Source organism: Hyperolius riggenbachi, chromosome 10 (genome assembly GCF_040937935.1).
Source record: "Hyperolius riggenbachi isolate aHypRig1 chromosome 10, aHypRig1.pri, whole genome shotgun sequence".
Lineage (NCBI taxonomy): Eukaryota > Metazoa > Chordata > Amphibia > Anura > Hyperoliidae > Hyperolius > Hyperolius riggenbachi.
In genome coordinates this window covers 116,041,512-116,069,300 of record NC_090655.1, presented here as the reverse complement: position 1 = coordinate 116,069,300, position 27,789 = coordinate 116,041,512, and the positions used below count along the sequence as shown (strand labels likewise).

General features: G+C 45.8%; 1 long non-coding RNA gene across 1 annotated transcript; it reads right to left on the bottom strand.

The window, feature by feature from the left end:
* On the bottom strand, positions 1-23,385 carry LOC137535538 (uncharacterized). The gene is made up of 4 exons (XR_011024410.1): positions 23,344-23,385; positions 18,384-18,483; positions 11,689-11,791; positions 1-429 (listed from the first exon to the last, which is right to left on the bottom strand). It is a non-coding gene; the product is annotated as an uncharacterized lncRNA (long non-coding RNA).
* Between the last annotated feature and the right edge of the window lie 4,404 nt (positions 23,386-27,789).

Below are 27,789 nucleotides of genomic sequence, written 5' to 3'. Positions count from 1 at the left end.
GTAGTTATTTATTTTTGTTTTATGCCACTTTGTATGAATAAACACAGACACAGAACATTTATATCGCGCTTTTCTCCTGTCGGACTTAAAGCGCCAGAGCTGCAGCCACTGGGACGCACTCTATAGACAGTAGCAGTGTTAGGGAGACTTGCCCATGGTCTCCTACTGAATAGGTGCTGGCTTACTGAACAGGCAGAGCCAAGAATCGAACCCTGGTCTCCTGTGTCAGAGGCAGAGCCCTTAACCATTACACTATCCAGCCACTACTGTATGAATTACACATTTTGATAGTGATTGTGGGGTAGTATCGTTCCTTCTTAGCCCACCATAACTTCAGAGATACATCTGTCATTGGGAATCTTCTGATAGCTGCAGGAATTACTGTTCAATATGTATTTGCAATGTGTCGACTCTTCAGGTTTTTCAATACTGAAAAAAAAGACAGATATACAATGGTTAGCCTCTAAAGGAAACTGCTCCTGTCATCGCTTACACCATATTGGAAGACTGTTTGGCTGCTATGCTAATCCAGTATCTTCAGCTTAAAGAGGAACTGCAGTGAAAATAACGTAATAAAAAAGTGCTTCATTTTTACAATAATTATGTATAAATGATTTAGTCAATGTAAAATCTTTTAAACCCCTGATTTACGTTCTGACATTTATTACATGGTGACATTTTTACTGTTGGCAGGTGATGTAGCTGCTGCTAGCTGTTTTGTCAGTTGGAAACAGCTGTAAACAGCTATTTCCCACAATGCAGCAAGAATTATGTTTACGCATGTGTGAAAAAAATGTAGTTCTTGCAGCATAAACTTGCACATCACATGCGATTTTGCTTTGACTTTCATTATATGCGGGAAAAACACACACTCGAAAAAAACGCGTACAAATGCGAATAGTATCTGGAAAAATGTAAATAGAAAAAACGCAGCTGAAAATCGAAGGGATAAGTTGAACCCTCCCTTAACCTTCCTGGCGGTAAGCCCTAGCTGAGCTCGGGCTATGCCGTGCAGGAGGATATCTCAGCCCCTGGTGAGGCGATTCACCCCATTCAAAGTGCTGTACGCGCAGCTAGCACTTTGCTATCCGCACATACAGCTTGATCGCCGCCGCTCTGCAGGTATAGCCCGCACGCAGCGGCGGAAGAGGCCCCCCCCCACCAGAGCACTGCGCTGCCCGGACCAATGAGTTCCAGGCAGCGCTATGGGCTGGATCGGAGTCGTCTGACGTCAGGACGTCGGCTGGCGTCCATGACGTCATTCCGATCGTCACCATGGCGACAGGAAAAGCCAAACAGGGGAACGCGTTATATACGCGTTCCCCTGTTTGCTATTGATGCCAGCGACGATCGCACTAGAGGGACACATGTGCCCTCTAGTGGTGTTTCATGTACCACTCTGGTAGCTTTACATGAAACAAAAAAAATGTAAAAAAAAAAATGGATTTCTGCCTAATTGGCAGAAAAAAAATGAACCGCCAGGAGGGTTAAAAGCAAGACCTGGATCTAACAACTGACTGAAATCCTAACACCAAGTTCTGATCCAAATCTGCCCAGGCCTCCCTATTCCCCAATACTAACTATGCTTATGTAACAGGATCCCAAAATATGACCCGACCTTATGCTGAGGATGGTTCAAGCTTTGCATTTAATTCAATAACACATGTGTAATTACTCACCCGATCTTTCACTCCATGCTGCGTGTCCCCCTCCGGCAGCCGCCTTCTCTCTTCCTCCTGTTTCCTGTATGACACATGATTACAAATGCCTCATACAGGATTGGGTGGCCGGAGAGGTGCCTGGTGCCGGCAGGGGACACGCAGCATGGAGCGAACGATTGGGTGAGTAATTACACACCCAACTGCTGGGGCCACAGGAGAAGGGGCCCATGTGGAGGGAGAGTGGATGATGTTGGCTCCTCTCCTGCAGTGGCAGCTATACCTGCTACCTATACTGGGGCTTCTATACCTACTACCTATGCTGGAGCAACTATACCTGCTACCTATACTGGGGCCACTTATACCTACTACCTATACTGGGGTACCTATTCCAGCTACCTTTACTGTGGCACCTATATCTGCTACCTATACAGGCTGCACCTACACCTGGCTACCTATACTGGCTGCATCTATACCTGGCTACCTATATTGGCGGCACCTATATCTGGCTGCCTATACTGGCTGCACCTATACCTGGCTACATGGACTGGGGCATCAATTCCAGGCTACCTATATCTGGCTACCTGTACTTGCACAACTTTTTCAAGACAGGATGGGGTAGCAATACATATCTGGTATGGTTGAATTTTAGAATCAGGGGTTTTACAGGCCTTTACAAACATTTTTGTCAGTAAATGTACTTCTTCTTTGAAAAAAAAAGAGAGACAAATTGTGAGAAAACGCGAAAAAAAAGCCGCCGCGTGTGCCCAGAACAAGGCGGCTGATTCCGCATCCAACGCAGCGGTTTGCACGCGTGGGCCTACATCTGCCAGTATGGCTGAACACGGAGAAACCGCCGCATGCCTTGATAGCGGTGCGGCTGGCTCCGCGTCCAGTGCGGCGGGTGGTACGCAAGACATGTCTGGTGTGACTGGGACTGATTGTCCACACAGGTTCAGAAGGACGCTCGCGCGCGCTGAGAGGCAGAACTTTTATGACAGCCAGAAGGGAGTCAGCTGACCAAGCCGGTCAGCTGACGATTGTACTAGTTCCCATTGGTCCAGCACTTAGGGAAGACGCTGGAGAGCGCTGGGCTATATATACTGGGTGCTGGTCAGTTGCTGGTTGTCTGCCGTTGCGATCACTACGTGGAAGCACTCAGACCTTATTGTCAGAATCTGTGTTACCAATCTGTTATACTTCAGACTAGTTCCAGGGTGTTGATGATCAAGGACCTCACACCCAAGATTAGGGACTTGTGTTACCATTCTGTTATACCTCAGACTAGTTCCAGGGTGTTGATGATCAAGGACCTCACACTAGTGTTGGGCGAACACCTAGATGTTCGGGTTCGAGAACGTTCGCCGAACATCGCCGCGATGTTCGGGTGTTCGCGCCGAACTCCGAACATAATGGAAGTCAATGGGGAACCGAACTTTCGTGCTTTGTCAAGCTTCCTTACATGCTACATACCCCAAGTTTGCAGGGTATGTGCACCTTGGGAGTGGGTACAAGAGGAAAAAAAATATTTGAAAAAGAGCTTATAGTTTTTGAGAAAATTGATTGTACAGTTTCAAAGGAAAAACTGTCTTTTAAATGTGGAAAATGTCATGTTTCTTTGCACAGGTAACATGCTTTTTGTCGCCATGCAGTCATAAATGTAATACAGAGAAGAGATTCCAGGAAAAGGGACCGGTAACACTAACCCAGCACCAGCAGCAGCACACGTGATGGAACAGGAGGAGGCGCAGGAGGAGAAGGCCACGCTTTTTGAGACACAACAACCCAGGCCTTGCATGAGGACAAGAAGCGTGCGGATAGCATGCTTTGTACCGCCATGCAGTCATAAATGTAATAAAGATAAGAGGTTCCATAAACAGGGACCGGAAACGCTAACCCAGCAGTAGCACACGTGATGTAACAGGAGGAGGCGCAGGAGGAGAAGGCCACGCTTTGAGACACAACAACCCAGGCCTTGCATGAGGACAAGAAGCGTGCGGATAGCATGCTTTTTACCGCCATGTAGTCATAAATGTAATAAAGATGAGAGGTTCCATAAACAGGGACCGGCAACGCTAACCCAGCAGCAGCAGACGTGATGGAACAGGAGGAGGCGCAGGAGGAGAAGGCCACGCTTTGAGACACAACAACCCAGGCCTTGCAGGAGGACAAGAAGCGTGCGGATAGCATGCTTTTTACCGCCATGCAGTCATAAATGTAATAAAGATGAGAGGTTCCATAAACAGGGAACGGCAACGCTAACCCAGCAGCAGCAGACGTGATGGAACAGGAGGAGGCGCAGGAGGAGAAGGCCACACTTTGAGACACAACAACCCAGGCCTTGCATGAGGACAAGAAGCGTGCGGATAGCATGCTTTTTACCGCCATGCAGTCATAAATGTAATAAAGATGAGAGGTTCCATAAACAGGGACCGGCAACGCTAACCCAGCAGCAGCAGACGTGATGGAACAGGAGGAGGCGCAGGAGGAGAAGGCCACGCTTTGAGACACAACAACCCCGGCCTTGCATGAGGACAAGAAGCGTGCGGATAGCATGCTTTTTACCGCCATGCAGTCATAAATGTAATAAAGATGAGAGGTTCCATAAACAGGGACCGGCAACGCTAACCCAGCAGCAGCAGCAGCAGCAGCACACATGATGGAACAGGAGGAGGCGCAGGAGGAGAAGGCCACGCTTTGAGACACAACAACCCAGGCCTTGCATGAGGACAAGAAGCGTGCGGATAGCATGATTTTTACCGCCATGCAGTCATAAATGTAATAAAGATGAGAGGTTCCATAAACAGGGACCGGCAACAGAATGCTATATAGTGTGGCTGAGCGAGGTACACAGAGTGGCAGTAAACAGAATGCTATATAGTGTGGCTGAGCGAGCGGTGTACTACTATTCCCAGCAGACACAGAGTGGCAGTAAACAGAATGCTATATAATGTGGCTGAGCGAGGTACACAGAGTGGCAGTAAACAGAATGCTATATAGTGTGGCTGAGCGAGCGGTGTACTACTATTCCCAGCAGACACAGAGTGGCAGTAAACAGAATGCTATATAGTGTGGCTGAGCGAGGTACACACACAGAGTGGCAGTAAACAGAATGCTATATAGTGTGGCTGAGCGAGCGGTGTACTACTATTCCCAGCAGACACAGAGTGGCAGTAAACAGAATGCTATATAGTGTGGCTGAGCGAGGTACACAGAGTGGCAGTAAACACAATGCTATATAGTGTGGCTGAGCGAGCGGTGTACTACTATTCCCAGTAGCGACACAATGACTGGGGGGACCCTGGCTAGCGTGGCTGGAGCGCGAACTACCCTGCCTGCCTACTCAAAGCTAAACCCACAGACAAATGGCGGAGATATGACGTGGTTCGGGTATTTATTTACCCGAACCACGTGACAGTTCGGCCAATCACAGCGCTAGCCGAACGTTCGGGGAACGTTCGGCCATGTGCTCTTAGTTCGGCCATGTGGCCGAACGGTTTGGCCGAACACCATCAGGTGTTCGGCCGAACTCGAACATCACCCGAACTGGGTGATGTTCTGCAGAACCCGAACAGTGGCGAACACTGTTCGCCCAACACTACCTCACACCCAAGATTAGGGACTTGTGTTACCAATCTGTTATACTTTAGACTAGTTCCAGGGTGTGGATGATCACGGAGCTCACACACAAGACTAGGCATTGTTTATTATCTGTTATGACTTTCTGCTTTCCTGACCACTCTTCTCTTCACTGATTTGGTACTTCGCTATATCTGATACTCTGTTGCCTCCTGTCTTTGTACTTTGTATGTCCGTGTGTTGCCGACCTGGCTTGTCCGACCTTGAGAGCTATCTCCCCAGTTAAAGTGAACCTCCAGACTAAAAATCGACTCAGCAGCACTGAAAAGGCCTGGTGTTTCTTTAACAGTTTCACAGCATGAGAACCTTGTTTCTCTTATATAAGCCTCATTTTTAGCTGCACAGAAGAAAACTGCCCGGGCTTTTTCCCCTGATGCTGTGCAAAGCATGATGGGATTTCTGATTTTGTTGTTCTCGTTCTGCTGTTTTGGTGCAATTTTGTTTTCTTTTACATTTGGAATTTGACATTTGAAGCCTAGCGTGTTCAGCTGGGAGGGGTAATCAGGACACAGGACAGTTGGAACTGTGTCTCCTGCTCCTTGTCACCTCTTTTCAACCAAAAAGATGGCTTCCCCATGACAAAGATGGCAGCCCCCATGAATCACAAACATTTGCCTGTTCTTTTAAAACAGGGTGGGTAAGAGATTATATTACCTATCTATTCTAATTAACATAACTATCGTAACTTGATGACAGTATGTTTGTTTAGGCTGAAGTTCCCCTTTAAGAGATAGTTCACAGATCAGTCAGTGACATCCTCCTATTGGTGTCACTCACGCTCTGGTCCTTCCTCTCCCAGTCTGACTCCTCCCTGTGGGAGATTCTCAGGCTGCTGAATAGTACTCTTACTCTAGCAGTATTCCTTACTGCCTTTGTACCTGTCCTCCTGATATTATTATCAAAGTATTACTGTTGCACCAAACACTCATATCTCTCAGGTGTCCAGAGGTTAGTAATATATCTGATTATCGGTGATACTGCAGATCATCAATAATAAGGTATATATCTGTATTTTTGGTGATACTGCAGATCGCCAATAATCAGATCCTCTCTGTATTACACCGATCGTTACAGAACGGCAGACCAAAAAATGCAAATGGACGCACTCACCAGCCGTCTGGGCACACTTACTACTTCTGTGGAAAACATCAATATAGTGCTGGGCAGCCACCAGCCGGTAATGGACGCTTTGTCTGGATCTATACAAACCCTCCCGCTGTGAAGGATGTGCGATCTCCTCTTAGCACAGACATACATATGCCTGTACCTGAAAAATTTTCTGGTCACCGAAATTTTAGAAGTAGAGTGTTATCATACTTTGAGTTAAGACCTAATTCTTCAGGAACTGTGGCCCAAAGGGTTACCTTTATTAAAACCTTGTTATCTGGCGATTCTCAGACCTGGGCGTATAGCCTTCCCACCAGTCACCAGGCCCTAACCTCTGTAGAGCAATTTTGTAAAGCTATGGCTATAATTTACGACGATCCAGACATTGCCTCGACTTCTGAGCGGAAGCTCAAACTTTTACGTCAAGGCAAGAGTCCGATTGAAGATTATGCAACTGAATTTAGGAGATGATCATTATCGGCCAGGTGGGACACATTTGCCCTTTTAGATTGTTTTTTATCAGGGTTGTCAGACGAGGTCTCCGATCTTATGTTAAGTCAGCCGGAACCTAAGTCCATCGATGAGGCCATTTCATCGGCCATCAGGATAGATCGCCGGCTGCGCTATCAGAGACAGACCCGGGGTAAAAACCATGTGAGAATGGTGTCCCACGCTGCACCCCCAGTGACTCCACGTCCACCCGCTTCACCTCCACCGGAGCCGATGCAGATTGGTCGGTCAAAGTTGTCTAAAGTGGAGTGGAACTGCAGAATATCAGAGCGTCTCTGTCTTTATTGTGCAGAGGGGGGTCATAGAGTACAGAATTGCCCTAAGAAGTCGGGAAACGCTACTGCCTAGGTGTAGTCGGGGGTAATACCCTAGGCATGCAATTTTTACCCCTAGAGGATAAACGTTTGTTTCTTCCCTGTACTATTTCGTGGGAAGATAGGTCTGAAGTCACTGAAGCCTTCATTGACTCGGGCTCAGCGGCTAATTTTATGGATTTTGAATTTGCAAAAAAATTGGGTATTCCGGTCACCCCGGTAAAACCACAGATACAGGTTACTGCAGTAGATGATTCCCCTCTGCAGGGTAACAGTCCTCTGTCACAGACTCCAGAAGTGGGGGTCACTATCGGGGTGTTGCATAGGGAAAATTTGTTTTTTTTTTGGGTTACGTATGACAACCTCCATGATCATTCTTGGCATGCCTTGGTTACAACTTCACTCACCTCAGATTAACTGGGCCACTGGTCAGCTAACGAGCTGGTCTTCTCAGTGTTTTCATCATTGTTTAGCGAAGGTAACCTTGGGTGAGACCAAGATTCATGTGGAAGGATTGCCAGATCAGTATTCTGAGTTTGCAGACATGTTTTATCCTAAATCGGCCGATAAACTTCCTCCACACCGCCCTTTTGATTGTCCTATTGATCTCCGGTCTGGTTGTATGCCCCCTAGAGGTCATCTCTACAATTTATCTGGGCCCGAAAAGTTGGCCATGCAGGAATACATCCGTAAAAACTTAGCTAAAGGGTTCATTCGCCCTTCCCGGTCCCCTGCTGGTGCAGGTTTCTTTTTTGTAAAGAAAAAAGACGGAGGCCTTCGGCCGTGCATTGATTATCGGGGCCTGAATAAAATCGCTATCCATTGCCTTTGATAGACGATTTAATTACTCAGGTCACCAATGCTAAGATCTTCTCAAAGTTGGATTTGCGGGGTGCATACAACCTGGTACGGATCAGAGAGGGCAATGAATGGAAGACGGCCTTTAACACACCCGATGGGCATTACGAGTACCTGGTGATGCCCTTCGGGTTGTGTAACGCCCCGGCCGTCTTTCAGGAGCTCATCAATGAGGTGTTCAGAGAGGTTTTAGGCAAATTTGTCCTGGTATATTTGGATGATATACTAATCTTCTCAGCCAACCTCTCAGAGCATAGGGATCATGTTAGGTTTGTGTTGCGCAAGCTAAGACAAAACATGTTATATGCCAAATTGGAGAAATGCATTTTTGAGGTAACATCTGTCACCTTTCTGGGGTACATTATTTCTACCTCGTGCCTTTCTATGGATCCTGCCAAGGTCTATGCTGTTCTGGAGTGGCCTCAGCCCGTGGGTCTGAAGGCTCTCCAGAGATTCTTGGGGTTCGCTAACTACTATAGAAGGTTCATAAAGGGGTACTCCACAGTCATCGCACCCCTCACCAGTCTCACAAAGAAAGGGGCAGATACTAACCACTGGTCCTCCGAAGCTCTTGCTGCTTTCTCCACCCTGAAGGAACTGTTTTGTACTGCACCCATTTTAAGACACGTTGACATCTCCTATCCCTTTATTGTGGAGGTAGATGAGTCAGAGGTTGGGGTAGGGGCTGTGCTGTCTCAGCGTTCTGGGTTGCAGGGAAGGTTACACCCGTGTGCCTATTTCTCTCGTAGATTTTCACCCGCAGAGAAAAACTACGATATAGGCAACAGGGAGCTCCTAGCCATTAAATTGGCCTTTGAAAAATGGCGTCATTGGCTAGAGGGAGCAGAACATACGATTACAGTTTACACTGATCACAAAAATTTGGAATACATCGAGGGGGCTAAGAGATTGAGTCCCCGACAGGCTCGGTGGTCACTGTTTTTCTCGAGATTCAGATTTATAATTACGTATACCCCGGGTAGTAAGAACATTAAAGCAGACGCTTTATCCAGATGTTTCGAGCCAGAGACAGCACAGCCCTCAGACCCAGAGACTATTCTCCCACAGAAAGTGGTGTTGGCAGCCACAAAGACCTGGAGGAACTGGACTGAAACTTTAAGTCCCTTCCAGCAGGATGTCCCTGAAGGAAAGCCTGAAGGGGTCGTGTTTGTACCGTTGCCATTCCGCCTCCAGATATTGCAGATGTTCCACTCCCACAAAAATGCTGGACATCCTGGTGCCACCACAACACAGGACCTTGTTGCTAGGTGTGCATGGTGGCCTTCATTGGCAACTGACTGTAAGAAGTATGTGAGAGAATGTCCAGTATGTGCAAGAAGTAAACCCTCCCGTCAGGCACCTGTGGGAACATTGCAGCCTTTACCCACCCCGAGTGAACCATGGACCCATTTGTCCATGGATTTTGTGGGCAAACTACCGAAGTCTGAGGGCATGTCGGTCATTTGGGTGGTAGTCGACAGATTCAGTAAAATGGCCCATTTCGTGCCCCTGAAAGGACTCCCCTCGGCCCAGGAGTTGGCCGATCTTTTCATCCTGCATATCTTCCGGCTACACGGTATTCCGGAAAATATAGTGTCAGATCGGGGAGTTCAATTTGTTTCTAAATTTTGGAGGGCATTCTGTCATCAGCTGGGCATGGAACTTTCATTTTCGTCGGGCTACCACCCACAGACCAATGGTCAGACCGAGAGAATTAATCAATCTCTGGAACAGTTTTTAAGGTGTTATGTTGCAGATGCACAGACTGATTGGGTCAAGTTCTTGCCGTTTGCAGAATTTGCACACAATAATTTGAAAAGCTCTTCTTCTGGATTCTCTCCATTTCAGGTGGTAACAGGAAGGTTGCCTAGGTTCTCCCCATTGACACATTGGAGTTCCACGCTCTACATCCTGAGAAACCGGGTAGGAGCTGTCCGGAGTCCACTCCTCAGGGGAGGGGGGGGCGGGTACTGTGAGAAAACGCGGAAAAGCCGCCGCGTGTGCTCAGAACAAGGCGGCTGATTCCGCATCCAACGCAGCGGTTTGCACGCGTGGGCCTACATCTGCCAGTATGGCTGAACGCGGAGAAACCGCCGCATGCCTTGATAGTGGTGCGGCTGGCTCCGCGTCCAGCGCGGCGGGTGGTACGCAAGACATGTCTGGTGTGGCTGGGAGCCTGGGACTGATAGTCCACACAGGTTCAGAAGGACGCGCGCGCGCTGAGAGGCAGAACTTTTATGACAGCCAGAAGGGAGTCAGCTGACCAAGCCGGTCAGCTGACGATTGTACTAGTTCCCATTTGTCCAGCACTTAGGGGAGGCGCTGGAGAGCGCTGGGCTATATATACTGGGTGCTGGTCAGTTGCTGGTTGTCTGCCGTTGCGATCACTACGTGGAAGCACTCAGACCTTATTGTCAGAATCTGTGTTACCAATCTGTTATACTTCAGACTAGTTCCAGGGTGTTGATGATCAAGGACCTCACACCCAAGATTAGGGACTTGTATTATCATTCTGTTATACTTCAGACTAGTTCCAGGGTGTTGATAATCAAGGACCTCACACCCAAGATTAGGGACTTGTGTTGCCATTCTGTTATACTTCAGAATAGTTCCAGGGTGTTGATGATCAAGGACCTCGCACCCAAGATTAGGGACTTGTGTTGCCAATCTGTTATACTTCAGACTAGTTCCAGAGTGTGGATAATCACAGAGCTCACACCCAAGACTAGGCATTGTTTATTATCTGTTATGACTTTCTGCTTTCCTGACCACTCTTCTCTTTACTGATTTGGTACTTGGCTATATCTGATACTCTGTTGCCAAACCCTGCTTGCCTTAGGATTACCAAATCAGCCTCCTGTCTTTGTACTTTGTATGTCCGTGTGTTGCCGACCTGGCTTGTCCAACCTTGAGAGCTATCTCACCAGTTAAGAGATAGTTCACAGATCAGTCATCCTATTGGAGGACATCCTCCTATTGGTGTCACTCACGCTCTGGTCCTTCCTCTCCCAGTCTGACTCCTCCCTGCGGGAGATTCTCAGGCTGCTGAAAGGTACTCTTTCTCTAGCAGTATTCCTTACTGCCTTTGTACCTGTCCTCCTGATATTATTCTCAAAGTATTACTGTTGCACCAAACACTCATATCTCTCAGGTGTCCAGAGGTTAGTAATATATCTGATTATCGGTGATACTGCAGATCATCAATAATCAGGTATATATCTGTATTTTTGGTGATACTGCAGATCGCCAATAATCAGATCCTCTCTGTGTTACACCGATCATTACACAAATATTTTATTTTTTAGTTGTTTTTTTTTTTCCCATATTTCACTGAAAAATTTTGTTATATCTCCAGAAAAAGTGCAAAATATTGTTTCAGTGTTCAAGCCCAATTCATTACGGAAAACATAATATATCATATGTCATATTTTAGGTAGGTTTTACTTATCAAAAATCCTAAGTAAACCTAATGAGTGCAAAATGTCTAAAAACTGTTTGGCAGTAGATGTTCGCGCTTAGGACAAATTGGTTGGCAGGGAAAGGGTTACATATAAACACATATATTAAAAAAGAAACACAGTAAAACCGTTAAACCGACAAACCTGCAGCATTCCATTCTTCCAGACATGGAACATTCACACATGTCACAGTTTATTGTCCTCCATTGGCTGCCAGGTCTTTGTAATAGTCCTCCATGGTGACATCCTGAAAGGAAATATTAAAATATTGATTGTGTGTAAATGCTTAAATAGTGATGGGCCGAACCTCCGATTTAAGGTTCGCGAACGCTGTTCGCGAACTGCCGCGGAAGGTTCGGTTCGCAGGAACTTCCGCGAACCGCAATAGACTTCAATGGGAAGGCGAACTTTGAAAACTAGAAACATTTCTGCTGGCCAGAAAAGTGATGGAAAAGATGTTTCAAGGTGTCTAACACCTGAGATCTTTCAGTGACTACAAGAGGGGACATTTTTTTTCAAAAATACCTTATAGTTTTTGAGAAAATCAATTTTAAAGTAACTCCTTCTGACCGTGGAAAAATTAAGCGCCCGCCGACTTTAGCAGTTAATAGCAAAGCCGCTTTAAAAGCTAGAAACACCAAACTTCTAGAAAATGTTAAGGAGAACAGTGGGAATAAGAGGAAACATTTTTTTTCAAAAAGACCTTATAGTTTTTGAGAAAATTTTAAAGTTTCAATGTAAATTCTCCTTCTGACCCTGGGAAAATATACCCCCGCCGCAATGGTTAATTGCAAAGCCCCTTTAAAAGCTAGCAACACCAAAATTACTGGGAATGTTAAGAAGAACAGTGGGAACAAGAGGAAAAATTTTTTTTTCAAAAAGACATTATAGTTTTTGAGAAAATCGATTTTAAAGTAAAAAAAAAAGAGTCGATTCATAAAAAAAGAACCGATTCATTAAAAAGATCCGGCTCATTCAGGAGCCGTTAGCATAGCAGAGAATGCGTCCTCGGAAGGACGTGAAGCTGCTGGCTCCCGCTGCTGTCTGGAGGTGGGGAGAGACAGCGGGAGCTAGCAGCTATGCGTCCAAAAGGACTTTTGGACGCATTCTCTGCTATGTGGGTGGGGGGCTTCGGAGATCTTCAATCAACTTAAAAGAAGATCGCAACATAAGAGGATACAGTTCGTTGGATCATTTACCGAGGATATTGCCATGGGAATTTTTTTTAAAGGTACAGGTAAGTATTTCTGGTTAATTAAGAAAATTAAAGGACTTTTTTCGTGGTTGTGTTTTTATTTCATTTAACCCTTTGTGGAAATGGGTAAGGGGTACTTTGTACCTCTATACTCATTTCTCCTGGGAGGGGGTGGGCATCTGGGGTCCCCTTCTTAAAGGGGACTCCCAGATGCCACCATGAACCCCCCCCCCCCAGGGAGTCGTCGCCCCCACCTCCTCCTGGGGCACCGGAGGTGGGGAAGAGCCCCTTGTCCATGGATTGGACAAGGGCTCCGGGGGGGGGGGGGGGGAAGGGGAAGGCTTGGCTGCCCCTCCCCCCCTGGAGCCCCCCATACCATGGACCATGTAAGCTGGTATAGCTCAGGGTGCGAAGACCCAGTCGGCCGGGGCTCCGCATTCTGGCTATCCCAGCCTGCATGGGGGACAAGGGGTTACAGAGGTTTGGGAGGGGGGACCCCACATCATTTTTTTTTTCATTTATTTCCCACACTCAGCACATAAATATATATATATATATATATATATATATATATATATATATATATATATATATACACAGTAGTGTGAAAAACTATTTGCCCCCTTCCTGATTTCTTATTCTTTTGCTTGTTTGTCACACTTAAATGTTTCTGCTCATCAAAAACCGTTAACTATTAGTCAAAGATAACATAATTGAACACAAAATGCAGTTTTAAATGATGGTTTTTATTATTTAGTGAGAAAAAAAACTCAAAATCTACATGGCCCTGTGTGAAAAAGTGATTGTCCCCCTTGTTAAAAAATAACTTAACTGGTTTATCACACCTGAGTTCAATTTCTGTAGTCACCCCCAGGCCTGATTACTGTCACACCTGTTTCAATCAAGAAATCACTTAAATAGGAGCTATCTGACACAGAGAAGTAGACCAAAAGCACCTCAAAAGCTAGACAACATGCCAAGATCCAAAGAAATTCAGGAACAAATGAGAACAAAAGTAATTGAGATCTATCAGTCTGGTAAAGGTTATAAAGCCATTTCTAAAGCTTTGGGACTCCAGCGAACCACAGTGAGAGCCATTATCCACAAATGGCAAAAACATGGAACAGTGATGAACCTTCCCAGGAGTGGCCGGCCGACCAAAATTACCCCAAGAGCGCAGAGAAAACTCATCCGAGAGGCCACAAAAGACCCCAGGACAACATCTAAAGAACTGCAGGCCTCACTTGCCTCAATCAAGGTCAGTGTTCACGACTCCACCATAAGAAAGAGACTGGGCAAAAACAGCCTGCATGGCAGATATCCAAGGCGCAAACCACTTTTAAGCAAAAAGAACATTAAGGCTCGTCTCAATTTTGCTAAAAAACATCTCAATAATTGCCAAGACTTTTGGGAAAATACCTTGTGGACCGACGAGACAAAAGTTGAACTTTTTGGAAGGTGCGTGTCCCATTACATCTGGTGTAGAAGTAACACAGCATTTCAGCAAAAGAACATCATACCAACAGTAAAATATGGTGGTGGTAGTGTGATGATCTGGGGTTGTTTTGCTGCTTCAGGACCTGGAAGGCTTGCTGTGATAGATGGAACCATGAATTCTACTGTCTACCAAAAAATCTTGAAGGAGAATGTCTGGCCATCTGTTTGTCAACTCAAGCTGAAGCGATCTTGGTTGCTGCAGCAGGACAATGACCCAAAACACACCAGCAAATCCACCTCTGAATGGCTGAAGAAAAACAAAATGAAGACTTTGGAGTGGCCTAGTCAAAGTCCTGACCTGAATCCTATTGAGATGTTGTGGCATGACCTTAGACTTGGATTTCAAAGATGGGGTCCCTACATATCTGCAAACCAGAGTTACAGGGGTGCAAAAATAGTAAAATCCCCCATAGGGTTTCATTGGCTCCCTATTTCACTTTCCAAAATCTCACATCTTTTCAAAGGGCAATTGCTCAGCAGGGGCAAATTTTCTAGCATTGTAGGAACTGTTAGGGGGATCATAACTGGTCATAACAGTTCCTACAATGCTAGAAAATTTGCCCCTGCTGAGCAATTGCCCTTTGAAAAGATGTGAGATTTTGAAAAAGTGAAATAGGGAGCCAATGAAACCCTATGGGGGATTTTACTACTTTTGCACACCTGTAACTCTGGTTTGCAGAGATGTAGGGACCCCATCTTTGAAATCCAAGTCTAACAATATGTCTTCTACCTGCATGAGACATTTTGTGAAATTCAGACGTTGCTAACAGCCATGGCTGCGATTTATGTAATTCAGAATCACTACCATCGAAATTGCCCAAATAAACAAGTTTTTGTGACCCTAGGATATGACCTCTTCGGCCAAGGGGCCCGAAACTCACCAGTTATGATCCCCCTAACAGTTCCTACAATGCTAGAAAATTTGCCCCTGCTGAGCAATTGCCCTTTGAAAAGATGTGAGATTTTGGAAAGTGAAATAGGGAGCCAATGAAAGCCTATGGGGGATTTTACTACTTTTGCACCCCTGTAACTCTGGTTTGCAGAGATGTAGGGACCCCATCTTTGGAATCCAAGTCTAACAATATGTCTTCTACCTGCATGAGACATTTAGTGAAATTCAGACGTTGCTAACGGCCATGGCTGCGATTTATGTATGTCAGAATCACTACCATTGAAATTGCCCAAATAAACAGGTTTTTGTGACCCTAGGATATGACCTCTTCGGCCTAGGGGCCCGAAACTCACCAGTTATGATCCCCCTAACAGTTCCTACAATGCTAGAAAATTTGCCACTGCTGAGCAAATGCCCTTTGAAAAGATTTGAGATTTTTGAAAGTGAAATAGGGAACCTAATGGAAGCCTATGGCAGTATTCAGCACTTTTGCACCCCTATAATTCTGGTTGGTTATCATCACCCGCCGACTTTAGCAGTTAATATCAAAGGCCCCTTACATCCTAGCAACACCAAATTTTCAGGATATGTTAAAAAGATAGCAGGAAACAATATTTAAAGGACTTCCGAGGCCACAAATGTGAAAAAAGTTAAATACCTTTTCATAATCCAGATCCATGGAGGACGCCATCCATGCCCTCCCGTTCATTCCCCCATGGCACCCGCAGTAATACCGGCCCCGGTCGGGTCCCGACTCCCGACCCCTCCGAACAGGTCGGGTTCTCATTCCCCACTCAATATGGCCGCCACAGATTGCCGCGGCTGCACAGCCCGCACAGACGCGATTGCACCTGCGCAGCTCTAGGGCCTCCTCCTGCCGCATCATCAATATGCGTGCATATATCGGATGCATCGGGAGGAGGACCTAGAGCTGCTCAGCCGCAATCGCATCTATGCAGACTGCGCAGCCGCGGCAATCTGTGGCGGCCATATTGAGGGGGGAATGAGAACCCGACCCGTTTGGAGGGGTCGGGACCCGACCTGGCCCGGTATTACTGCGGGTGCCATGGTGGAATGAACGGGGGGGGGCGCAGATGGATCTGGATGGATCCATGGATTTGGATTATGAAATGGTATTTAACTTTCTTCATACTTGTGGCCTCATAAGTCCTTTCAAAAAAAAATAAAATATATATATATATATATATTTTATTATTTTTATGTGCTCAGTGTGGGAAATAAATGAAAAAAAAAAGACGTGGGGTCCCCCCTCCCGAGCCTCTGTAACCTCTGGTCCCCCATGCAGGCTGGGATAGCCAGAATGCGGAGCCCCGGCCGACTGGGGCTTCGCACCCTGAGCTATACCAGCCCGCATGGTCCATGGTATGGGGGGGCTCCGGGGGGGGGGAGGGGCGGCCAAGCCTTCCCCTCCTCTCCCCCCCGGAGCCCTTGTCCAATCCATGGACAAGGGGCTCTTCCCCACCTCCGGTGCCCCAGGAGGAGGTGGGGGCGACGACTCCCTGGGGGGGGGGGGGTTCATGGTGGCATCTGGGAGTCCCCTTTAAGAAGGGGACTCCAGATGCCCACCCCCCTCCCAGGAGAAATGAGTATAGGGGTACGAAGTACCCTTTACCCATTTCCACAAAGGATTAAATGAAATAAAAACACAACCACGAGAAAAGTATTTTATTATTCTAAATTAACCATAAATATTTACCTGTACCTTTAAAAAAGTTTTCCCACGCCAATATCCATGGTAAACGATCCAACGAACTTTATCCTCTTACGTTGCGGTCTTCAATTAAGTTGATTGAAGATCTCCGACGCCTCCCACATAGCAGAGAATGCCTCCTTTTGGACGCATAGCTGCCGGCTCCTGCTGTCTCTCCCCACCTCCTCACCTGTCACTTTCACCTAGCCTGGCACCCATGGGTGCACTGGGTGCCAGGCTAGGTGAGGGTGACAGGTGCAGGCAGGTGGGGAGAGACAGCAGCGAGCCGGCAGCTTCACGTCCTGCTCAGGACGCATTCTCTGCTATACTAACGGTTCTTGAATCATCCAGTTCTTTTTAATGAATCGGTTCTTTTTTTATGAATCGGCTCATTTTACTTTGAAACTTTAAAATTGATTTTCTCAAAAAGTATAAGGTCTTTTTGAAAAAAAAAATTTCCTCTTGTTCCCACTATTCCACTTAACATTCCCAACAATTTTGGTGTTTCTACCATGTAAGGGGACTTTGCTATTAACCGTTAAAGTCGGCGGCCATTAAAGTCTATGGGCGAACCGAACTTTGAAAAAAAGTTCCCGGTTCTCTGCGAACGCGAACCGCCAAAGTTCGCCTGGAACCGTTCGCTGGTGAACCGTTCGGCCCATCTCTATGCTTAAATTGTGACAACATACAATACTGGGCAATATATTGTCACTCTACAAATAAATGATGATAAGAAGAGGAATGTCATAAGTATTAAGCCTCATACAGATGGAGCCATCTCTGGTTAGAATATAGTGTGTGTACAGCTGCCCCGATACATTGCAGAATGATCCAGAGTGGCAACTTGGGTCGCTTCCTCAGGTCAATAAAAAAAGTGCCTATAGCAATAGAGGTCCTTTTTATTGACCTGAGGAAGCGGCTGCTGGCCGTGAAACGCGTTGTCGAGTGCACTACAAAATGATCATTTAACTTCGAACCTCTACTTGTTTTTATACCCTACCATACACCATCAAGGTAGGACGATTTTACTTATTTACTTATTATTTTTTGAAGCAATTAGAATTAAATTGATATATACTATAAATTAGCACCATTATTGCAAAGACACCACCTGGACTGGGCGCCTCCTACCCGGGTTAAATTAGCATTTCCTCTCTCATTCCCCTTGTTGCAGCAGCAGCTCCAGCATTTGAATCCCCCACTGCGGGACACTTCAGAAATCTTTGGGAGCCCAAGTGCTGCCGAAAACAGGCGGCTCCATACTGCACCTGCATAAGCGTGAGGCTCTTTTGGCAGCGGAATGCAGTATTTGACCAATTAGGCTGAATACTGCTACTGGGGGAGCCAGCACTGGAATGAGAGATCCGTGAGTAGAGCGGGAAGGCTCTATAGGACTCAGAGCCTTCCCTCCCCTTAGGCAAGTATCTGTCTCATTTTTTTTCTCTACGGTTCCCATTCACTTTAATAGCATCGTTGTCAAAATGTTGACTATTTGTGAAAAATAAATCTACGTTTTCTATGTATGAAATGTATTTCTTACTCACCTAGAGATTTTCCGAATTTTGGCCTTTCTTTATGCCAACAAACTGCCCTGCTTGCAGCCACCAGGACTCCAGCGCAAAACAAGGCAGCAAAAATAGGCTTCTACAGAGAGAGAACACAGTGAAAGGGTTTTGCAGTGGCTAAGTATTTAGCTGGGATTAAAGTATAACAGCAGCTATGTCATAAATAGTGATGATAGTAATCAGCTAATAACAATTAAGCAAAATTGTGGGTACATTTTTGCAGCTACGCCCTTACATAATTACGATTTGTAAATTTAATTGATTTTGTGTAATCATTTGTAATTTCTCGTAATTTGAGTAATTTTGTGTTGAATTTAGCAGTTAAAAGCAAAGCTCCCATACATGCTTTTTTTTACCAACATTGCTGCATATGTTAGCAGAATAGTGGGTAAAATGTTTCAAAAAGACTTTGTAGTTTAAGAGAGAAAACCGACTTTAAAAATGCAAAGGAACAATGTTTTTTACACTCAAAAATGACACGTTTAAAAAACATTTTTCCTTTGCATTTTTAAAATCGAATTTCTCAAAAAAAAATGTTTTATACCTTGTACCCATTATTCTCCTCAACCATTTAAGCCATCTGCTACTGTGCCTCTGCATACTCCCGCGCATGCCCCCGTGCCGCTCCCCAGTAGCCCAGAGATCAATGAATGGGAATATACACACTGGAGATTGCACACCAGATTTACTAAATCAGTAGCACAACAAAGGTCAGTGTTCAGAGCCATATTTTGAAACATTTAAGGCACACTTTAAAACTGTAAAATGAACATATTAATAAAATATACAGTGGGATATGAAAGTTTGGGCAACCTTGTTACTCGTTATGATTTTCGTTGGTTGTTACGATTAAAAATGTCAGTTAAATATATCATATAGGAGACACACACAGTGATATTTGAGAATTGAAATGAAGTTTATTGGATTTACAGAAAGTGTGCAATAATTGTTTAAATAACATTAGGCAGGTGCATAAATTTGGGCACTGTTGTCATTTTATTGATTCCAAAAGCTTGAGAACTAATTATTGGAACTCAAATTGGCTTGGTAAGCTCAGTGATCCCTGACCTACATACAGAAGCAGAGGTGGCCTTAAAGTACGCGGGGCCTGGGGCGAGTGTCATATGCTGGGCCTAGAGACATATGCTGTGGATACACACATTGTGGAAGCACACACTTTGTATAGGTTAGATACTGTAGGTAGGTGCCTCCAGTATAGGTTAGATAGGTAGGTGCCCTGCAGTATAGATTAGATAGGTAGGTGCCCTGCAGTATAGATTAGATAGGTGCCTGCAGTATAGATTAGACAGGTAGGTGCCCTGTAGTACAGATTAGATAGGTAGGTAGGTACCCTGCAGTATAGATTAGATAGGTGCCTGCAATATATAGATTAGTTAGGTAGGTACCCAGCAGTATATATTAGATAGGTGCCTGCAGTATAGATTAGATAGGTGCCAGCCTGCAGTGTAGATTAGATAGGTGCCAGCCTGCAGTATAGATTAGATAGGAAGGTGGCTGCAGTATAGATTAGATAGGAAGGTGCCTGCAGTATAGATTAGATAGGAAGATGGCTGCAGTATAGATTAGATAGGTAGGTTGCTGCAGTATAGATTAGATAGGTGCCTGCAGTATAGATTAGACAGGTGCCTGCAGTATAGATTAGATAGGTGCCAGCCTGCAGTATAGGTTAAATAGGTGGCTGCAGTATAGATTAGATAGGTGCCAGCCTGCAGTATAGATTAGATAGGTGCCAGCCTGCAGTATAGATTAGATAGGTGTCTGCAGTATAGGTTAGATAGGTGCCAGCCTGCAGTATAGATTAGATAGGTGCCAGTCTGCAGTATAGGTTAGATATTTAGGTGCCCCGCAGTATAGATTATATAGGTAGGTGCCCTGCAGTATAGATTATATAGGTAGATGCCCTGCAATATAGATTAGATAGGTGCCAGCCTGCAGTATAGATTAGATAGGTGCCAGCCTGCAGTATAGGTAAGATAGGTGCCTGCAGTATAGATTAGATAGGTGCCAGCCTGCAGTATAGGTTAGATAGGTGTCTGCAGTATAGGTTAGATAGGTGCCAGCCTGCAGTATAGATTAGATAGGTGCCAGCCTGCAGTATAGGTTAGATAGGTAGGTGCCCCGCAGTATAGATTATATAGGTAGGTGCCCTGTAGTATAGATTATATAGGTAGATGCCCTGCATTATAGATTAGATAGGTGCCAGCCTGCAGTATAGATTAGATAGGTGCCAGTCTGCAGTATAGGTAAGATAGGTGCCAGCCTGCAGTATAGATTAGATAGGTAGGTGCCCCGCAATATAGATTATATAGGTAGGTGCCCTGCAGTATAGATTAGATAGGTAGGTGCCCCGCAATATAGATTATATAGGTAGGTGCCCTGCAGTATAGATTAGATAGGTAGGTGCTCCGCAGTACAGGTTAGATAGCAAGGTGGCTGCAGTGCTGGGGAGAGCGGGCATAGTTGTTAAAACTCACTTTGTCTTCACCGATGCTCACAGCTACCATCTATTTCCTCTCCCAGCATCTGTGTATTGGTATCGGTCACGTCATCATAGGGGTGCTGTTACCAATACACAGATGCTGGGAGAGGAAATAGATGGTAGCTGTGAGCATCGGTGAAGACACGTGAGTTTTATCAACTATGCCTGCTCTCCCCAGCACTGCAGAGGGTGCAGGGCCTCCTCAGGCGCGGGGCCTCAGGCGATTTCCCCACTTGCCACCCCCAAAGGCCGGCTCTGTACAGAAGTGAATACAATTATGAGAAACAGTATTTAATTTTTTAATTTTCTCTGAAGAGTAGCAACATGGGGGTCTCAAAACAACTCTCGAATGACCTGAAGACAAAGATTGGTTTAGGGGAAGGATACAGAAAGCTGTCTCAGAGATTTCAGCTGTCTGTTTCCACAGTTAGGAACATATTGAGGAAATGGAAGACCACAGGCTCAGTTCAAGTTAAGGCTCGAAGTTGAAGTCGCAGATCAAGAAAAATCTCAGATAGACAGAAGCAACAAATGGTGAGTCAACCCGCAGACCAGCACCATGACCTACAACATCATCTTGCTGCAGATGGAGTCACTGTGCGTCGTTCAACCATTCGGCGCACTTTACACAAGGAGATGCTGTATGTGAGAGTGATAAAAAGTAAGCATTTTCTCCGCCCACAGCACAAACAGGGCCGCTTGAGGTATGCTAAAGCACATTTGGACAAGCCAGCTTAATTGTGGAATAAGCTGCTGTGGACTGATGAAACTAAAATTTAGTTATTTGGGCATAACAAAGGCGTTATGCATGGAGGAAAAAGGACACAGCATTCCAAGAAAAACACCTGCTACCTACAGTAAAATATCGTGGTAGTTCCATCATGCTGTGGGGCTGTGTGGCCAGTGCAGGGACTGGGAATATTGTCAAAGTTGAGGGACGCATGGATTCCACTCAGTATCAGCAGATTCTGGAGACCAATGTCCAGGAATCAGTGACAAAGCTGAAGCTGCGCCGGGGCTGGATGTTTCAACAAGACAACGAGTCCGACCCTAAACAATGCTCAAAATCCACTAAGGCATTCATACAGAGGAACAAGCACAACGTTCTGGAATGGCCATCTCAGTCCCCAGACCTGAATATAATTGAAAATCTGTGGTGTGAGTTAAAGAGAGCTGTCCATGCTCGGAAGCCATCAAATCTGAATGAACTAGAGATGTTTTGTAAAGAGGAATGGTCCAAAATACCTTCAACCAGAATCCAGACTATCATTGGAACCTACAGGAAGCGTTTAGAGGCTGTAATTTCTGCAAAAGGAGGATCTGCTAAATATTGATTTCATACCTTTTTTTATGCACCTGCCTAATTTTGTTTAAACAATAATTGCACACGTTCTGTAAATCCAATAAACTTCATTTCTCCTCTCAAAAATCACCGTGTGTGTCTCCTATATGATATATTTAACTGACATTTTTTATCGTAACAACCAACAATTTATACAGGAAAATCATGATGTTTAACAAGGTTGTCCAAACTTTCGCACCCCACTGTACATAATATACATTAACAAATACTTCTTTCTGACAGAAATAACTTCATCATAGCTGACAGAAAGACATTACTACTACTTAAAGGAGTACTATCGATTGAAACGACTTTTTTTTTTAATACTGTATATTAGTGTACACATTACCACTAGTGCTAGGGGCACTTTATTTATTCACCCAGGTCTCTCTCTTGCTATCCCTGCTTAAAAATTCATTTCTCACACAGCTCATAGTAGTTTGGGTCACCCTGAGCTGCTTGGTTACTCTGTCACACAGCTCACAAATATATTTCACTGTGTCACTCACAGCATGCAGGAGACATGAGGAGAAATAGGCTGATCTGAGGTGGTAACAGGTAACTAAATGAGCTGGAATATTGCTGGAATATAACTAGCTATAAACAATAGTCTGTGTTTACCCTCAGTCTGGCTGCCTGCTTGTGGTGATTCACTCCAGGCTGCATCCACTTTACAAGCTGCTGAGAGGGGCAGACCACTGTTTACAATTAGCATTATTAGTATCTTTATCAGTCAAGAGAAGCAAAGATAATAAACACACATTGCTAGAATCTTTAACCCCTTACCACCATATCAACAAGATTCTTTCAGCAAGGTGATAATTAAACTATAAACTGAGGAGTTGATAGCAACTCCCCTGTGCAGACATGGGCTTAGCCCTCTGGGAGCCCTCAGCATATAGATACATTTGTATCAAACACTGACGGCCAAAACTGAAGGAGGATTTTACAGCTGAGAGGAACAGCTGTGTGAGGAATCAAATTGCTCCTAGTACTTGTCCTAATGTGTGCTACAACATACAGCATTTAAAAATAAATGCATACATCGATAGTATTCCTTTAAACACTAAGACAAATAAGCATAAAAATGCACTTACCATTTTAAGCTCCTGAAAATATCAGTATCTTCCAACTGGCTGGTCCAGATGTTTCCCTGATGTATTTATACTTTGAAGATGATGCAGGAAACATAGGTCCTAGGAAGGTGTGTTCAGTGTTAATTACACATCGCTGGATGTTACTGATAAGGTTGAAATGCTTGGTATGTGTTCATTGCAATGCAACATTCTAGCCAAACCATTCCCGTTTTGAACAACGTGGAGAGGAGTTTTGGGGTTTTATTGCCATACGTGGCCCTGTCACATTTTCCCTTATGTCCCTACAGGAAGTGGATACAGCTCGGTCACAATGACACAGACAACAATAATAAACCCATTTGACATAGCAGGGAAGAGTTAAAGGAGTCATCAGGGGAAAAAGTCTAAAATAAGTGGTACTTACCGGGGGCTTCCTCCAGCTCCAAGCTCCCAGGACGTCCCTCGCCGCAGCTCTGCCCGCAGCAGTTCGCCGCAGGTCCGTCCCGGTCCCCGGCGATGACGTCAGAGCGGCCTCTAGGTCGCTCTGTACTGCGCCTGCGCGAGCGGCGCTGTCAATCACCGTCACTACTCCGTCTGCGCAGTCCGCTCCGTCCCACGTGGCAGTGATTGACAGCGCCTCTCGCGCAGGCGCAGTAAAGAGCGACCTGGAGGTCACTCTGATGTCATCGCCGGGGACTGGGACGGACCTGCGGCGAACGGCTGCGGGCAAAGCTGCGGCGAGGGATGTCCTAGGAGCTTGGAGCTGGAGGAAGCCCCTGGTAAGTACCACTTATTTTAGACTTTTTCCCCTGATGACTCCTTTAAGGTACGTACACACATCCATAACCTGAAGCAGTCGATAACTACCGTTTCAGCCACAAATTATTATGTGTGTACAGTGGCAGCCGATCAGTCTTGCTTGGGCATCATTGAGGATCCATACTGTCAGATCCTTAAAGCGGTATTGTCACCATAAAAATCAAATTTCAACAGCAACTGGTCTGAGTGTATTAAGTGATAAAGATGCTAATCCTGCATTCAAAACTTGCAAAACTTTTTCTGCTGTTATGGCTTGGAGTTATGACATACTTTAGGAGCCCTGGCCCTAGTGCCAAACAGCTGAATGCTGCTGTCACGATTGTGGAACTTTCCCCGTGATCAGCGCACAACGCGTGCGCTGACACGGCGGAGATCCTCCACAAGCGTATAATTTGCAGGAACCCAGCAAAAGGTGCTACGCACCTGTAGAGGGAAATTCCTGTCGGCAGATGGCGCTGGGGAGTGCAGAGGAACCAATCCTCTGTACCTCCACAAGTGCCAGACAGGAATTGTACGAAGCGCAGAACGCAATCGCAAGAGAGGCGATTGCGAATGAGATTGAGTAAAAGGGATAGGTTGTATGTGTGTGCGCCAATCCAGTCGCCACTCCGCGACCACGCACACACAACAGCAGATACGAAATAGGAACGCGATCGCGAGAGGTGCGATCGCGAGACGTGACACAAGGCAGAACAGAATAGAATATGAGGGTAGCAAAGGCACAGCAAATACAATAAGGAGATATGGAAAATAACAACGCTAGCTAACCGCGAACACCGCACTCATTCGCAACAGTGCACGCGGTTATGCGCGATCTCCACGTGATAAGCACAATAGAGACAAGCACGCCTAACTAACCATAAACAGACAAACATGAAACAGGGGACGCGAGCGCTTGCTTAACGGTTACCTCACCGAGTCTGTAGCAAGCGCAGCGGACAAGACAGACACACGAAAAACAAGAACTAGGCAGGAAGGATCCACCGCTCTTCCGCCAGAGCAAGTGTGATCCAAGCAGGAACACAGATCAGAAAGATCCACAGCCGCTAACGCTAGCGGCTAGTGCGATCTCAGCAAGACAGAACGATTCGCTATCAACCGCCGCTGGTGACAGCGCAATCGCGACCGACAAGACAGAACAGAAGGTTCCCCAGCGCTCGCACAAAGTAGCTAGCGCGATCCCAGGAGACAGAACAGAAGGATCCCCAGCGCTCGCACAAAGTAGCTAGCGCGATCCCAGGAGACAGAACAGAAGAGATAGCTGGTAGCAACTGCTGCACCAGCTATACTCCAAGAACATAGATCAGAACCATTTCCTGTCAACCACCATAGGGACAGGACAATGGCAAACAGGCAAGGCAAGACAAGACAGAACAGGCAATACAGATAATACAACCTGACTGGGCTAGAAGGGGAGCCTAAAGCAACCCCCAGGAATTAACTATACTAGATAGCAATGGCTGACACTCCAGCAGTGTCCATCAGGAACTGAGCATGGAAGGGAAATGACCAGCGAAGCATTCTGGGAAACATAAAGCTCTTATAGTGCCAGTCATCAAAGAAGGCAGGTAGGGGATTTGCATAACGAATGTATGCAAATTCCCCAGCAAGAGAACAGAACAGAAACTTGCAATGGAAAGACAGGTCTCTGTTCCAGAGACCTGCAGCCCACAGACTAGAGGAATGGACAAACAGCTGTCTGCCTGTGCAGCCAGCTGAGCGGATCATCACAGCTGCGAGTTCTTTTTATCTATAAAACATAGCAAAGAAATGAACAGCGCTACTTAAAAACAGATAAATGCTTACCTGCAAAAAAGTGCAAACCCCACTCATGGGATAAAATACACAATGAGCATACACATGACCTGTCTACCACTTGGAGGATGTTAGTTTCCACTAACAGCTTGCATGCAATTTGTTAGGTACTCGTCCCTCCCACTGTCGAAGAAGTCTTTCCTCCATGGGAGGGGACCTAACACTAACTAAATTCTACCTATGCATATGCATAGCCTGGGCGCGCTACCATGGGGGGGCTCAAGGTGCGTTTGTAGTCTCTGGGGGGGCTCAGCGCATCCCTGAGCTCAGGCCATTCAGAGGCGGCCTGGTGATGCGCTGATCCCACTTTTTTTGCGCAATTCTTTTTATCTATAATATATTCCTCCTCTTCCATTTATTTCCCTGCCTAGATTCTTATCTGAAACACCTCTAATCACTTGTGTTTACAAGCAAGGCTGAGGTGACTCAGTGATTGGATATGTAAACAAAAAAAGACAGTGAAGTTGCTAGTATACACCTCAGTGGGAGTGTCTAAAGACTCTGGGAGGAGGGCAGCTAATGAATACACAATGAGCAAGAGAAGGGTGGGGGAAAACAAGAGTCAGGGAGGATATGATGTCAGTATTAGCTTGGCAAGATGGCCACTGCCTAGCATAGGATTTTCTGCTTTTCCTTTATAAAATTCACAGGAATCATTAAGTGGATAGCACAATACATCTGTTATGCAAGTAGAAGTAGTATTTATCTACATACATATATATATGTGTTTTTTATTTCTAGGTTAGCATGGGTGTTGCTTGTTCTTTAACAACCCCCGATGCCCAAGCATGACCAAAGCAGCTCTTTCGTGCACAGATCGTCGTCCCTCTGCCCAACTGCGTAGCAACAGAACACATCGCTAGCCTCAAGGCCAGGAATGTGTCTTTACAGCATCATTCCCCGCATTGTCACCTGAGGGATCTTTACCCAAACCCTGATGGGAAACAATTATTGGATGTGTGTATGTAGAGTTAAAACCTGAGAAGTGTGTATTGTAGTTTCTTAGATCATGCCCACAAAACCTGAAAGTTATTCAGGTCCATGGGTGTCCTAAAGGCAGGAAGAGAGGGAAGAGATCTTCAAAGAAGACCCAAACAGCAGTTGAAATCTAGAGATGGCCTGAACAGTTCGCCGGCGAACGGTTCCCATCGCACTTCGGTGGTTTGCGTTCGCGGAGAACCGGGAACTTTTGCGGAAGTTCGATTCACCCCCATAGTGCATCATTAGGGTCAACTTTGACTCTCTACATCACAGTCAGCAGGCACATTGTAGCCAATCAGGCTACACTCCCTCCTGGAGCCACTCCCCCCCCTTATAAAAGGCAGGCAGCGTCAGGCATTGGACTCACTGGTGTGCCTGCAGTAATTAGAGAAGGGAGAGCTGCTGCAGACTCTCATAGGGAAAGCTTAGTTAGGCTTTTGTAGGCTTGTTAGCTTGCTCCTTGCTGATTCTTATTGCTAAAAAAGCACCCCTCAACAGCTCTTTTGAGAGCTAATCTTGTTCTTGTGATCTATTTTTTTCTTTTTTGAGCGCAGGTGAGCGCACGCAGTGTCACTGTGCCTTTCCAGTACCTGTCTGTGTGTGACAGGTGCACATTGTAATACCCATCACTGCATACACCTATCTGTTGTTTACTTCAGTGCACCCACCCAGCTACGTGAGCGCACGCAGTGTCACTGTGCCTGTCTGGTACCTGTCTATGTGTGACAGGTGCACATTATAATACCCATCACTGCATATACCTACCTGTTGTTCACAGTGCACCCACCTACCCATGTGAACGCATGCAGTGTCACTGAGCCTGTCTGGTACCTGTCTGTGTGTGACAGGTGC